The sequence below is a fragment of the Silene latifolia genome, chromosome Y (assembly GCF_048544455.1).
Source record: "Silene latifolia isolate original U9 population chromosome Y, ASM4854445v1, whole genome shotgun sequence".
Lineage (NCBI taxonomy): Eukaryota > Viridiplantae > Streptophyta > Magnoliopsida > Caryophyllales > Caryophyllaceae > Silene > Silene latifolia.
The window spans coordinates 324,518,927-324,533,837 of record NC_133538.1 but is presented as its reverse complement, the minus strand read 5'-3'; positions in this window follow the sequence as shown (position 1 = coordinate 324,533,837).

The window sequence follows — 14,911 nt, the reverse complement described above, 5'->3', positions numbered from 1 at the left end:
CCTTCAATCTCAGCCCCTCATCTCATCTTTTTAAGGGTCCTAAAGAGGACTTATGGACTCAATGAAAAAGGGTGGACTCATTAGATCTCATATATATATATATATATATATATATATATATATATATATATATATATATATATATATATATATATATATATATATATAGTTAGGTTAACTTGTAAGTTTTGTTTCTTATGATGAGTTTGTGCTTTGAAATCTCAGCCACTAGATTATATTAGAGATGAATGGCCAAGACCTAATCTTACCTGTCATATAAAACCATTGTCATTTAATTATTTTTTTTTAGTGTGTCTCTTTTTTTTTTTACTTTAATTTTTTTATCTTTTTTTTTTACCTCGTGTTATTATGCTATTATTGTGCTTTTTTTTACGACTTTGATTTTTTTTTTCACTTTGTTTTTTTTCACTTTAATTTTTTTTCTCGTTTTTTTTACCTCCTGTTATTATGTTGTTATTGTGCTTTTTTTTACTTTGATTTTTTTTACGACTTTGATTTTTTTTTCTCTTTTTTTACCACGTGTTATTGTGCTGTTATTCTGCTGTTATTGTTATTCCGGTGTTATTGTGATGTTATTCCAGTGTCACTTTGATGTTTTTTACTACTTTTGATTTTTTTACTTTTTTCTACCACATGTTATTGTGCTGTTATTTTGATGTTATTGTTATTCTGGTGTTATTCTGATGTTATTCCGGTGTCACTTAGATTTTTTTACTACCTTGATTTTTTTACCCTTTCTTTTACCACATGTTATTGTGTTGTTATTTTGATGTTATTGTGTTGTTATTCTGGTGTTATTGAGTTGTTATTCCGGTGTTATCCTTAATAGCTTATTGTTATTACTCCATTATTATCATCCTAAATTAGAGTACACATCCAAATGAATATAACAACATTGACATGTTTATGTTTTTCAAATAAGTGACTAACACGGAATAAATGAACTATTCAGTTAATTAACACCATGGACCTGCAAATATGAATTCACAATAGCTAGCACATTGACATTACAATTTGTACTAGGAAATTAGCGAGCCTTGATCTAAGAAAGACCAGCTTGTGTACTGGGAAATTAGTGGACCTTTTTACATTAATTGCCTTGTAGTTGAATGACCTTGCCTAACTCTTTATCCTCAACCACATTGACATTACAATTTGCCACAAAAGACCTGCTCTAATTATTTGTCGCTACAATTGCACAATTCCTTGCAATATTTCATACCTAAATTCATCAACATCAATTCAAATTTAACGGAATTAGTCAATCGTATCAAACTTCATAAAAATGGACAATTAAATGACTGAACAAGAATCAATCTGATGAAGTAACACAATTCAAATGCATTGTAGTAATTCAATTGAAGAAATTAAACGAATATTTTTAGCGCAAGTTCCTAACTTAATCAACAACAATTCAAATCAAACACATTAAAATGAATGATAAATGACGAAGATGACGATGTTCATGCATCAATCTCACTACCGATATCTACGATGATGACGAAGATGTCAGTCTCAAGTTCGCTAATTTGACTCATCGTGATGTTCCTCGTCATTCTCTACCTCCTTCTCTTGATTGATTCAATCGCTCCATCAATCGATTCTTTACCTTTTATTGATTCAGTTGCTCCTCTTCAACTTTATTCATCGATCGACGTTGTGATTTTGTTGAATTGAAAGAATTCCAGAAAAAGATTTAAAATAATCATATGTTTTGATTATTTCATCACTAGTTTAATTATCATTTGAAAAATTCTTGAAAATTAGTGCATCTTAAACGTAAATATGAAGAGAAAAATGGAACAAAATTTTTGGGGAGAGAGAATCAGGTGTGCACAGGAAGGGAGTCGGGAAGGAGGACTTTTTGTAGTGTGCTAACTTTGTTTTAATTTTAGATTGAATCTTAACCGCATATTTCTCATTATCTAGTGGTCGAGATTTTAAAGCACAAACTCGCCATAAGAACCAAACTCACGAGTTCCCGCCTAATATATATATATATATATATATATATATATATATATAGAAGTAGGATCATATGAGTTGGGTCATTGTTGGTGAGTTACCCCTCTAAACCTAGACCATTGATCTCATCTAAAATGGATGGCTGAGATTAAATCTTGCCCAACCTATAAATACTCACTTTTCCCTCATTCCCCTCATTATTAGAGAATCACTCTCTCTCTCTCCTCTCTCTCCCTAAAAGACAGAACAAAAAAAAAAAAAAAACAGAACGACGTACGTCATCTCGTTCAAATTTGTCAAATTCCGTCTTCATCAAATTCGTTCAATTTCGTTCAAATTCCAGGCTACAAACTCAATATTCATCATCCTCGTTCAAATTTGTCATCAATTAAGGAGATTTCGTTGTCTATTTCGCTTCATCTTCGTATGTCTCTTCAATTTCATTATAGGTAAGTACTAATTTTTTTTCTAGATCTGACTGGTGCGTTTCCATTATCATTCTTATCTAATATCCTTTTCATTTTTGTTGATTCATTGTATGTCCGTCTGCACTTATGTTTTGTTGTTAAATTGCTTGTTTTCTCATTTTTTTCCTAATAATTTATAGGGTTTTGAGTTTGATATGAGAATTCTAAACGATCTTGTGCATTTTCATGTTGTTTGTAAGTTGTTTGATAAGTTTCTTCTTATTCGATTGTGTTATTTTGTATCTTTGATAATTTTTAGGGTTTTTGTTTTAGTGTGTTACCACCACGAACTTTGTCTCATTTCTTAGTTATTGTATTACTTTAACCGAGTTATTGTATTATTCAAACTCGGTTATTGTATTTTGTAGTTATTTCTTGTTTATTGTGTTAATCTGTAAATAACAGTTATTGTATTACTTTAACCGAGTTATTGTATTATTCTAATTCAGTTATTGTATTTTCTAGTTATTTCTTATTTGCTATATATGTTAGAATATATTCTATTATTAATAGTTATTGTATTGCTTTAACCGATTTATTCTATTATTCAAACTTAGTTATTGTATTGTTTTAACTTAGTTATTTCAATTTGGAGTTAGTGTTGTGGGCTTATATAATAATTATTTATAACTTACCTCCTTTTTTTGCTTTTAGATCTTTCAGGGAGCTTTTATTTTTGCGGATTCAAATTTCATCAATAGGCAAAATATGGTTCTCGTCGGGAAGAAATATTGGCGGACAAATGGTGAAAACAACGACAAGACGCGATTTTCGTTGGAAGAAATACTTTTAGACGTAGTATTAGAGATAAATATATGTAATATTTGTGATGTTACCATTGTTAGATGTATTATTTGAAACGCTTAGATGTAATGATAATGATGTTTAGATATAATTTGTTGGAGATGTTTAAATGTAATGGGTTGGAAAGTTTTATAATGAAAGTAAGTGGTTTTTTTAACCTTGTTATATATTATTATTTCATTTTTCTGATTTTGCTATTGCATTAACCAATCTCAATTATTAATTGAATAAAAATAACTAGAGCTGGCAAACAATGACACGACACAAAAACACGACACGAACCCGACACGAAATTAACGGGTTTGGGTTGAGGCTTAATGACCCATTTATGTAAGTGGGTCGACACGAACATGACACGATATTTAATTGGGTTGGGTTTGGGTTGAGCTCTCTAAACACGAACCCGACACGAAAGACCTGTTTACTAAATTAATCCTAATATTTCTTGACCTTCCATCACATAAATATACTTACACTTTCCAAATATGGACAAGACACGAAAATACGACACGAACCCGACACGAAATTAACGGGTTAGGGTTGAGGCTTGATGACCCATTTATGTAAGTGGGTCGACACGAACGCGACACGAATTTTAATTGGGTCGGGTTTAGGTTGGAGGGTCTGTGACCCGTTTACATTTGACACGAACACGAACCCGACACGACACGATCTGTTTGCCAGGTCTAAAAATAACTAGTTATTAAATTAAACAACATGAAAACAAACACAAGATAGAAATTTGATTATATTTGAGTTTCGTCTCAATACAATAACACGATTTACTCATTACAATAAACGAGTTTCTGCATTACAATAATTACAAATATCAAAGTTTTACATTGCAATAACTGAGTTTCTACATTACAATAATTGAGTTTGTACATTTGAATAACTACAAATATCAGAGTTTCTACATTACAATAACTGAGTTTCTCTACATTAGAATAACTAAGTTAATCAATTAAACAAGATGAAAGCTAACAAAAAATGACCAAGTATATACATCAATTTTTCCATTAAACGTCAATTATCCGCGTATATCGTGACTCAACCTGCAAATCACCAAAAAGCAGAATATTACTTACCATAACATCCAAGAAGTAACTACGAGATACAATATCTGAGTTTTAATAATAGAATAACTGGGTTTAAGTAATACAATAATCGAGATGTAATGTTACAACAACTAACGAGTGAACAAGAAATTTGAATATATTTGAGTTTCATCTCAATACAATAACACAATTTATTCATTACAATAACTGAGTTTCTACATTACAATAACTACAAATACCAGTGTTTCTACACCACAATAAGTGAGTTTGTACATTACAATAACTGAGATTGTACATTACAATAATCGAGTTTGTACATTAAAATAACCGCGTTTCTGCATTTAAATAACCACGTTTTTTCATTACAATAATTGAGTTTCTAAATTCAACTACACATTTTAACAAACAAATTGGTGTGCTAATCTAGGTTACCAACAAATTTTCAAAGATTATGATAATAAATTATCAATCAAATGTCAACGGTATGATAAACAAGCATACTAATGGAGTAGCAATTGAAATAACTCGCAAAATAACATATATTGACTTATATAATCTATTCTTACCTTCGTTTTGTCGAATCGAGCTAGGGTTTCTGCAAATTTCGAGCAAAAATTGACAATTGATGCATGTATAAATCAAATAGAACGAAAATAATGAATTAATTTGTGTTTTCGACTTGAATTACTCCGGTTTCTCTGATGATTTGATTGAATAATGTTATTAAATTGAAGAAATTAGGAAAAAGAGAGAAAGAATAAAGAAAATAGGATAGAGAAAAAAGAATATGAAGAAAATAAGAAAAAAGAGGGGAAGAATGAAGAAGCAGGGAAAACGTAGCATGAGGGGAAGAGAGAGAAAAAAATGAGTGTGTGTATTTTTTTTTTGTCTAATCTCAGCCCTTGATCTTGTTAGATCCAATGGTATATAAATGCGGGGGTAACTCACGAAAAGTGGCAAACTCACCGAATCTTGCCTCTATATATATATATATATATATATATATAGTATTAGGATCACATGAGTTCACCTCCTAAGTGTGAGTCCATAAGTCCTCCTTCGGGCCATTGGATGAAGGAGTAGGAGGGCTGAGATTGAAAGCAAAAAAAAAAAAGAGATTAATGCCTAATTAAACACTTCCCCTCTCTACTTTACTAATCCACATTAATCAAATATTAATCCACTATATAACATTTTTTCTCACACACACTTCTCACTCATCCCTCACAATATCATCATCTCCCCTCTCTAAAATCCTAAATAAATCAAAATCCTCAAAAAAATAACCACTCTTCCCCACCACCTACCACCCACGTCGGCCACCACTGCCACCTCACCCCCACCAACTCTTCTCTCTTCATCTCTCCCCCTCATCCAGATCTGCCGCCTCCACCTCTTCCTCACTAACCACCTCCCACCACCGCCATCCGCCGCTCATAATCGCCTCCCACCATGCACCCGACACCACCACCACCACGCCACTGCTACACACCATCACTGCCACTTCTACGCACCACCACCACCCAAAAAAAGCCGCCACCACCGCCACTACTACACACCACGACCAATAACAACAACACGACTATTATTACCACCGCCACCAACTAGCCGCATGCATGGGGGCTGCTGGGGTGGGGTGGTGGTAGTAGGTGTTGGTGCTCGGGTGGTGGTAGCGGATGTGGAGTAGGTTGTTGTCGAGGGTTTTATTGTGGGGTTGTGGGTCTTTTTGTTTTTTTTCAGATCTAGTTTCGTTTTTTTTTTCCAGATTTCATTTGTTTTAAATATCGTCTTCTATATATTTCGTATTTTAAATATCGTCTTGTTTTTTTTTCAAATCCCGTCTTGTTTAAATTCATTATGTTATCTATTTTTTTCAGATCTCGTTTTTATGTATATTTTAAAAAAATCGCATTATCTCTTTTTTTTTTTGTTAAAAAATAGTCGTATATCGTTTTTTTTTTTTTTTTCAGATTTGGTATTTAAAATGTTGTTTTCATTTACATTTCAAATCTACCACTATTTTCACAACATTTTTTCTTCTATTAAAATTTGTTAAGTTTTTAAGTTAAAGTTACACTTTTCTCTCTAAAGTTACACTTTTCTCTATTAAAGTTACACTTTTCTTTGTTAAAGTTACATTTTTCTCTATTATTAAAGTTACACTTTTCTTTGTTAAAGTTACATTTTTCTCTATTATTAAAGTTACACTTTTCTTTGTTAAAGTTACATTTTTCTCTATTATTAAAGTTACATATCTCTATTAAAGTTACACTTTTCTCCACTAAAATTACACTTTTTTCTATTAAAGTTACATTTTTCTATGTTAAAGTTACACTTTTCTCCATTAAAATTACACTTTTTTCTATTAAAGTTACATTTTTCTCTGTTAAATTTACATTTTTCTATATTATTAAAGTTACACTTATCTTCATTAAAATTACACTTTTATCCATTAAAATTACACTTATCTTCATTAAAGTTACACTTATCTCTATTAAGGTTACGCTCTCAATGACTAAAGTTATATTCTCAAAGGACTAAAGTTACACTCTCAAAGGACGAAAGTTACACTTTTAATATGGACTAAAATTACAATGTAATGGGCTAAAATTACACTTTAATGGACTAAAATTACACTTTAATGGACTAAAATTACACTTTTAAAAGACTAAAGTTACACTTATAAGTCACTCAATTTACAATGAGTTGTGTTAAAATTTGAAAAATTCGAAATAATATTTCTTAAAATTACTCGAAAAAATCAAAATAATATCCGTCAAAACCGCTTTTTTTTTTAAAGTTACACTTGTAAAACAGTAAAAGTGTCATAAAATTTGTATAAACTTTCTCTCAAAAAAAAAATTGTATAAACTTGAAAGCATAAGAAGACAAAAGATAGTGTTAATTGTGTATAATAATCAATTAGTGAATGTATAATTAAAGCGAGAGAGAGAAAGTGAAATTAATTAGTGTATAGGAAACTAATTAGTGTTAAGTGTGTTTCTTGCTTTCAATCTCAACCATCAATATTGGAAGATCCAAGAGATATAGAGAGGACTTATGGACACAAAATATATGAGGGACTTATAAGAACTTCAATATATATATATATATATATATATATATATATAGAATTAGGATCACATGAGTCCACCCTATCTTTTTGAGTCCGTGAGTCCATGATATAATATCACACGTTATATTAAACAATATCACAACTTAAAAAAAAAATTCGTGTTATTTTTTTTGTAATACAATATCACTCGTTATGTTAAACAATATCACAACTTACAATATCACACGATATACTAAACAATATCACGGTTTACGCTAAAAAAATTTTTAAAAAAAATTCATGATATTGTTTTGTAATATAATATCACATGTTATGCTAAATAATATCACAACTTACAATATCACACGATACTCTAAGTTCCTTACCAGGACCTCTTAAGGCATGCGAATGCTACCATCTCGGTTACCCGAGGCAATGAATATCAAATAGACCATAAAGAAATGTACTTTAATAATTAAGTTTAAAGTGATACAAAACCAAATACCAAAACTGATAAAGTATAATACAAATGTTCTCAAAACTGTCAAACCAACTAATCCAAAGGAAAAGAATGTTCGAAACAGCGGAAGACTTCTAAAACAGCTCGTGACGACTCAACCCAGCTATCTCATGCGCATCAACTCATACCTGCTCAATAACTGCTCACCATCCCCGAATGGATCACCACAGTTTTTAAAACATTTAAACAAGGTCAGTACTGATTACACAAAACAAACAGCTGCAATAAATCAACATTACAATCCAATCTAATCACCCAAACTCCGTCACATCACCACACTCCTGACTACACACTAAAGTGTATAGTCCTGCCAGAATACTCATCGCAACAAGTATTCCACACCGCCAGTGGGGGATCACAGCCGTTCCCACCTAAGCCCCGCTCATCTCATCCGACCGATAAACCCATGTTCCTTAATGTGCACATCCCTTCTGTGGCGAGTTCCACAAAAGGCGAATTAAGAGCGTGAATCCACTCCCGCAAGTGACTCCACTCAGCCGAGGGCGCACCTCGCAAAACACAGACAGTTATACGATAATCACATTACACTACCAACAATCACCAAATCAGATTCCAATGCCAATACGATATACAAAAACAACAGTTAATTACCAACACAACCATGTAATCAATACTGAGTAGGGAAACCCTACCTGGAATAGCAATCACATGAGACTGTCTAACAGCTAATCAGAACTTCTCTGATACGAATCCTCCTCCTATAACATGCATACATACAATTACTACCAACCCATCATAATACTCCCAAATCCCCCAAATCTACCCAATTAGGGTTTAACTAAACTCAACGAACTATTATAAAAATTATACAAGAAGCTTACCCTTGACAGAACGATCACAACGGTATAACGAACGAGACAATCCGACGATCTTAGCCTTGGGATTTGCTAATAATGCGAGAGATGCGAACAACGTAACTTTTGATCTCCTCTTGAAAAGTTTTTGAATAATAAAACTGTTTAGGAAATAATGACGGAAGCTTTTATATTAATCTCGCGTTATTAACAAAACCCGGCTAATCAACTTCGTAAAACACACTTACTCGATCGAGTAAGTCACTTACTCTATCGAGTGCCCTTTACTCGATCGAGTGTCACACTTACTCGATCGAGTACCCATCAGGCAGACTACTGTTTTGCGTAAAAAGCTACTTACTCGACAGAGTAAGTCCCACTCGATAGAGTACCCATAGACATAGAAAACCGTAGTATTACAATCAGGATGTGGAGAAACAGCACTCCCTGTTTGAGGAAAGAGCCATTCGTTAATAAGACTTGGATTGTCTGAAACTTCAGTTCAATAATTAGTATTGTTTAAAATGTCCTCTAAAGTAGGAATCTCATCTTCGACGTAAAAGAAAGGATGATTTTCCATTTTTGTGAAAGAAAAAGAGTGAAGAAGAGAGACAGCGATAGTGGGGAAATTGATTGTTAAAAGTAATTTAAAAGAAAGGGACAATGAACTGATGAAACAGGGAATTTTAAGGGTTTTTAGATGCTAAACCACTAGAAGAAAAAAGTGGGTAATGATTAGATTTTGAAATAGTGTAAGCATTAATGTAGAGATTTTGAAAATACCTAAAACAACATGCAAGGGTATTGAAGAGCAATTAATAAATGGAAGATTTTAAATGTGAAGAAAAGTAAAGAACTAAGAAGTTTTCTAAAGTATTTTTATTTTCCTGGGAATTCTCAAATAAGAGAAAAATCTCTCTCTAAAACATAGAGAGAGGATACTCAGTGATGGAGTAGTTATATTTGTTTGAAGTTTTGAATGATTTACATATCATAGAATTAGAAAACTAAATTAGTGTTCGCGAACTTACACTACATTTAAAGTTATAGTTTAAAACATTAAATCTGATACTGTGATATTAATAATAAGTATAACTCAGGTTAACTTTTTTTAAAATTTCGTATTTATTATTCAAACTTACGACATAAAAAATTGTTATGAAGTATTATTTGTAAGATGTTTATATGGTTGGCAAGTTTGACAAATTAAGAATTTCATTTTGGAAATGCAAACTAAAGACGCGAAAAACTACTATCATTATTCATTAGTGGGATATGTACATGAATGAGATGATTAAGATGACGGCTATATATCTCGTGAAAAAGTTTGAACTAAACTACAAGAAAAAGTGTTTTTTTTTTTTAACTTCTACGTTGTAATTATACCCGTGCAATATTTTCACGGGATTGAATGTTTAAATATTTAATTAAATGTTAAATAGTGAAAACAAAATTGCACATATTATAAAACCTAAAACATTATTAATCTCCCAGTTCATTTATTTTAATTACTTATAATAGATCTCTTTTTATTATCTTACCATAAAATTTAATATAAAAATGCAAAACGGTTTTCTTATTGTAATTGTAAAAGAAAAAAACTATTTTTTCGAAATAACTTACTCCTTTTAAATGAAGGAATAAAATACTAATTTTAAATAGGTGACAAAAACATCTTGTATTTTGTTATGGTGTTAATAAAATATTTACTTTTAGAGAAAATTCTAATTTTGTTTAGTCATAGTGACTAATTTCAAGTTTCATATCTTTTTTTCACAATGAATTCTTAAATCTATGAGATTGTTTCTATTATTGGAAAATATATTGATTTATGATTTATGATTTATGTTGTATGTAGTTTTGATTATACTAATATTATGAGTGTTGTATATATGTAAATTTAGCTATGTCATGTCATTAAAAATTATGATATTCGCTATTGCATGTTACTTTGCTTAGTTTGCATCATTTATTAATTTAAATCAAGGTCTGTAAATTATTATTTTTATCTTTGAAGTTCTTGTATAATTTTATAACTGTAAGTATTTTTTATATCTTAAAAATTTAGTACAGGATTTAAATCGGTTTATAAAAAAAATCGTAAGACATATAAGACTAAGCATTGCCGTTTTACGATTAACTAATACATAAATTAAGAAAATTATTTTTCATTTTCTATTTTGTAATTAATTTGAACAAACTGGAAATAGATGAAATATATATATAATGTTTTTTTAGCACTTTGTTAGTTTTTTTTTTTAAATGGTAACAGTGTACTTTATATAATTTTTATAGGTTATTAATTTTGTCATTTATAAGTTATGTAATATTTTGGTATAATTTTGAACTGCAATTATAAGGGTGGAGAGTGGGGACCATCTTTAAAAAACTCTTTAGTTGAAATAAAATGTAAAATGAAAGAATGAAAGACATTGTTGGCTTTTACGTGGGGTGGGGTAGGGGTGGGAATTTTTTTTTTATTCCTCAATTTAAGAGACCAATCACAGCTCTCTAAAAGAGATTGGTTTATACTATGTAGATTTTAAAGATGTAAAGTGTCTTCTCTTTTGCCTTGGAAATCAAGTACCACCAATCTAGAATAGACAAGAATTTTTGGCTAAGATTGACAATAGCGATATATGGATCGTTTGCACGAAGAGGAATATAGATTCGACTTGGGATAAAGCAGAACATATTATAAAGGAAGTGGCGAAAGACGTTATTGAATAGTCTAAAGGGAACACGACGAGTAATTAGGACACATCTTGGTAGAATGATGATGTGAGACAAATGATAAAGAACAAACGTGATTCCTATCAGTTTAAGGGAAGTGCATGAGCACGAAAAATTATGAGAAGTACAAATAGGCAATAAGAGCAGCTAAAAGGAAGTGCGTAATGCAAAAGCAAAAATTAGTCAGGATCTATACGTAAGATTGGATAAAAAAGAAGGGGAATGAGATATATAATTAACTCGTATAAGGGAAAGAAAGACGCGAGATATAGAGAGACTTAAATGTGTGAAAGATAGTGATCAAAAGGTTTTGGTTCAAGATAATAAAATAAAGGACAAATAAAGGTCATACTTTGATACTTTATTCTATGGCCAACAAGGAGAATTAGATTGGGGACCTATACATTCCACTGACTATGGTTAATCAATAATTTATGCGTAGGATTCAAAAGAGTGAAGTCGGGATGGTTTAAGGAGGATGAGATCAAAGAAAGCAGATGGGCCAGATGAATACCTATTAAAGTTTGGAGGTGTTTGGGGGGAAGCAGTAGTTGAATGGGTAAGCATGCTATTTAACAAGATTTGGAGAAACAATAAGATGTTGTCATTATGGAGAAAAAAAACTCTTAATGTTGTATAAGAACAAAGTTGTTGTTCACTATTGCTGCAATAATCGAGATTCGAGGAATTAAGGTAAGGAGTCATACGATGAAATTATGGGGAACGAATGATTGAGCAAAGATTAAGGAAATTTGTAGACATATCGGACAACCAATTTGGATTTAGGTCGGGGAGGTCAACTATGGAACCAATTCATCTTACGAGAGAAATGATTGAACATTATCGAGATAGGAAAAACACTTTCATATGTTTATTATTGATTTAGATAAAGCATATGACATGGTATCGAAACTCGAGAGAAATACTTTTGTGAGCTATAGCGAAAAGGAAGTATTACGAAGATTCATGGATCTAATAGAAGACATGTATGAAGAAGTTAGCACTAGTGTTGTAATACCCCGTATTTTAGTAGCATTTATAATGGCTTTTAATGAATTAATTATGACGTTTATAACTTATAATATTAAATAAGATGGAATAATGGAATAAAATAACAAATAATGATTGAGTCGGGATTTTACTTATGGTCGTGTAATAGTCTTGTTGACCATGGGTCACTCGGTCAATGCTAATAATAATAATAATAATAATTAATAGTAATATTTGTATAAGGTAATAATAACAATAATAGTAGAACTTCCTAATTGCCTTTCTACCAATTATAAATAGAAAAGAGGGGACCTTACCCTAGCATACACAATCAGAAAAACTGAAAATAATTCACATAAAGAGAGAATAAGAGATCTAGAAACAAAGAAAGGGATTTAAGATCGTATAATCGACAAAAGGTAAGACCGTCTCATAATTTAATAATTGTTTACATCGCATGTATACCGTGTTTAGAGCAACCGTGCACCACCATACACGCAACCGAAGGACCGTGACTTTGACCATATGTAACACCCCAACTATCAGGCCAAGATAAATGGAGCGTTACCATCTCGGTTTCCCGAGGTAGGGTTTCAAAACTTCAATCAAAGAACATTTTATTAATGTAATGTTTAATGATTTACATAAACGTAAACAAATGAATAAAAGTACAACTCATGAAATCTATACTCTTCTAGCCAACTAGACTCGTCTCATGACTCATCAAGCTCGTCCCGTCTCGCGCGTGCTATCCAAACAACCTGTACTTAACCTGCTCCCTATATGACCAAAGGATATCATATAGATCGACACAGGCCACCCCAAAAGACATAGGTGACAATTACACAGACACAACAAACGTCGGTTTCATTAAATAAATAAAGTGTGACACGACTCGAGTGTGTGAATATACAACATGACTATGATATGAATGAACCACCATCAACAACCACCACCATGGTACCGGGACACACCCAGACATACCGACAACCACATTGGTACCGGGACACGCTCAGACATACCGATAACCACACTAGTACCGGGACACGCCCATGCATACCTATAACCACAAACAGTTACCGGGACACGCCGAAACTACCGGATCTGGAAGCCAACTAGATCCCCTCCCAAACGTCGTGCCTCAACCACACGAGTCCCTCCGTAACTCAAGCCATTAATGTGCACATCCCCCTTGGAGTGGGAAGCTCCAAGAGGCGACTTAAGCGTAAGACGGTTGACGGCCTCCCAACCGTCTTACGTCTCCAAAACAAAAACAACAACAAATTCTCCAACATATCCTATCACCACATATAACAGACAACATGATATGCCAAATACGACTCACTTAATGCAATTAAATGGTAAAAGACTCATTTATAAATAGATACGACAATGAAACTAAGTAGGATAAACCTACCTCATAGCATATCCGCATAAGCAATCCGTCACACAACCTAGGCCCGTCTCACAAAACCCATTTCCTAAAATACAATAATAATCAAATACGTATAAATATACTAATTTGATTATACAAATACATATAAATATACTAATCTAATACGTATACAAATACGTATACGACTAATTAAATATTCGTTTATATTCTTATCCCAAAACCCGACTCACCCAACCGCCACTACTCACCCCACCGTGACCACCACCTAGCCACGGTGGCCAGATCAGCCCGTCAGCCCTAGCCACACCACCTAAGCCGCCTTTACCCCAATACCCGACACCAACTAACATCTCCAACAACAACACACAAACCGACCCAACACCACCCAACAAACACCACCATACACGGCCACCACCGTGGGTCCCCCACCACAATGGGCCCAACAGCAACCACGGACGAACCCGCCACCTACAACCAGCCCCAACCCCAACACATGACAATAAACAACAACGAACAACAACCTGACATACACCACTCGTGCTCCCCTATTGCAGCCCCTTTTTGACCACCATCCACCAGTCATTCCGCCACCTAAGACCACCACCATACTCCCCACTCAACCCCCAACAACCACCGCCCTAGACGCCCCCAGGTCAACCATTTTTTGTTGGTCAAAACCTTAGCCCAAAACCGTCACACAAACACGACTATAATGCTAGATCTACTCGGTCAAACTCGAGATTTGGTGGTCAACGGGTGGTCAAAGGCTCGGTCCAAGACGGGTCAGAGGTGGGTCAAGGTTGGGACAGGTCCAAGGTATAAAATAAATAACATAAAGGCTAGTATAAGACGGTTTACCTTACAATCTCAAGGCGGAGGGACAAAAGGCGATCTTCCTTTTCTTCTCTTTTCTCTCTTCTTTCTCTCTAGGATTCTCTCTAATTTTGTATGGTGGGAAATGTAAATAAAATGGGGTAAGGTAGTATGGGTGGATAAGGGGGGGTATATGTAAATGTGGCTTATTAATATTATATTATTATATTATTCCTTCTCAACATAACTCGCTAAATATAATGAAATATTATTA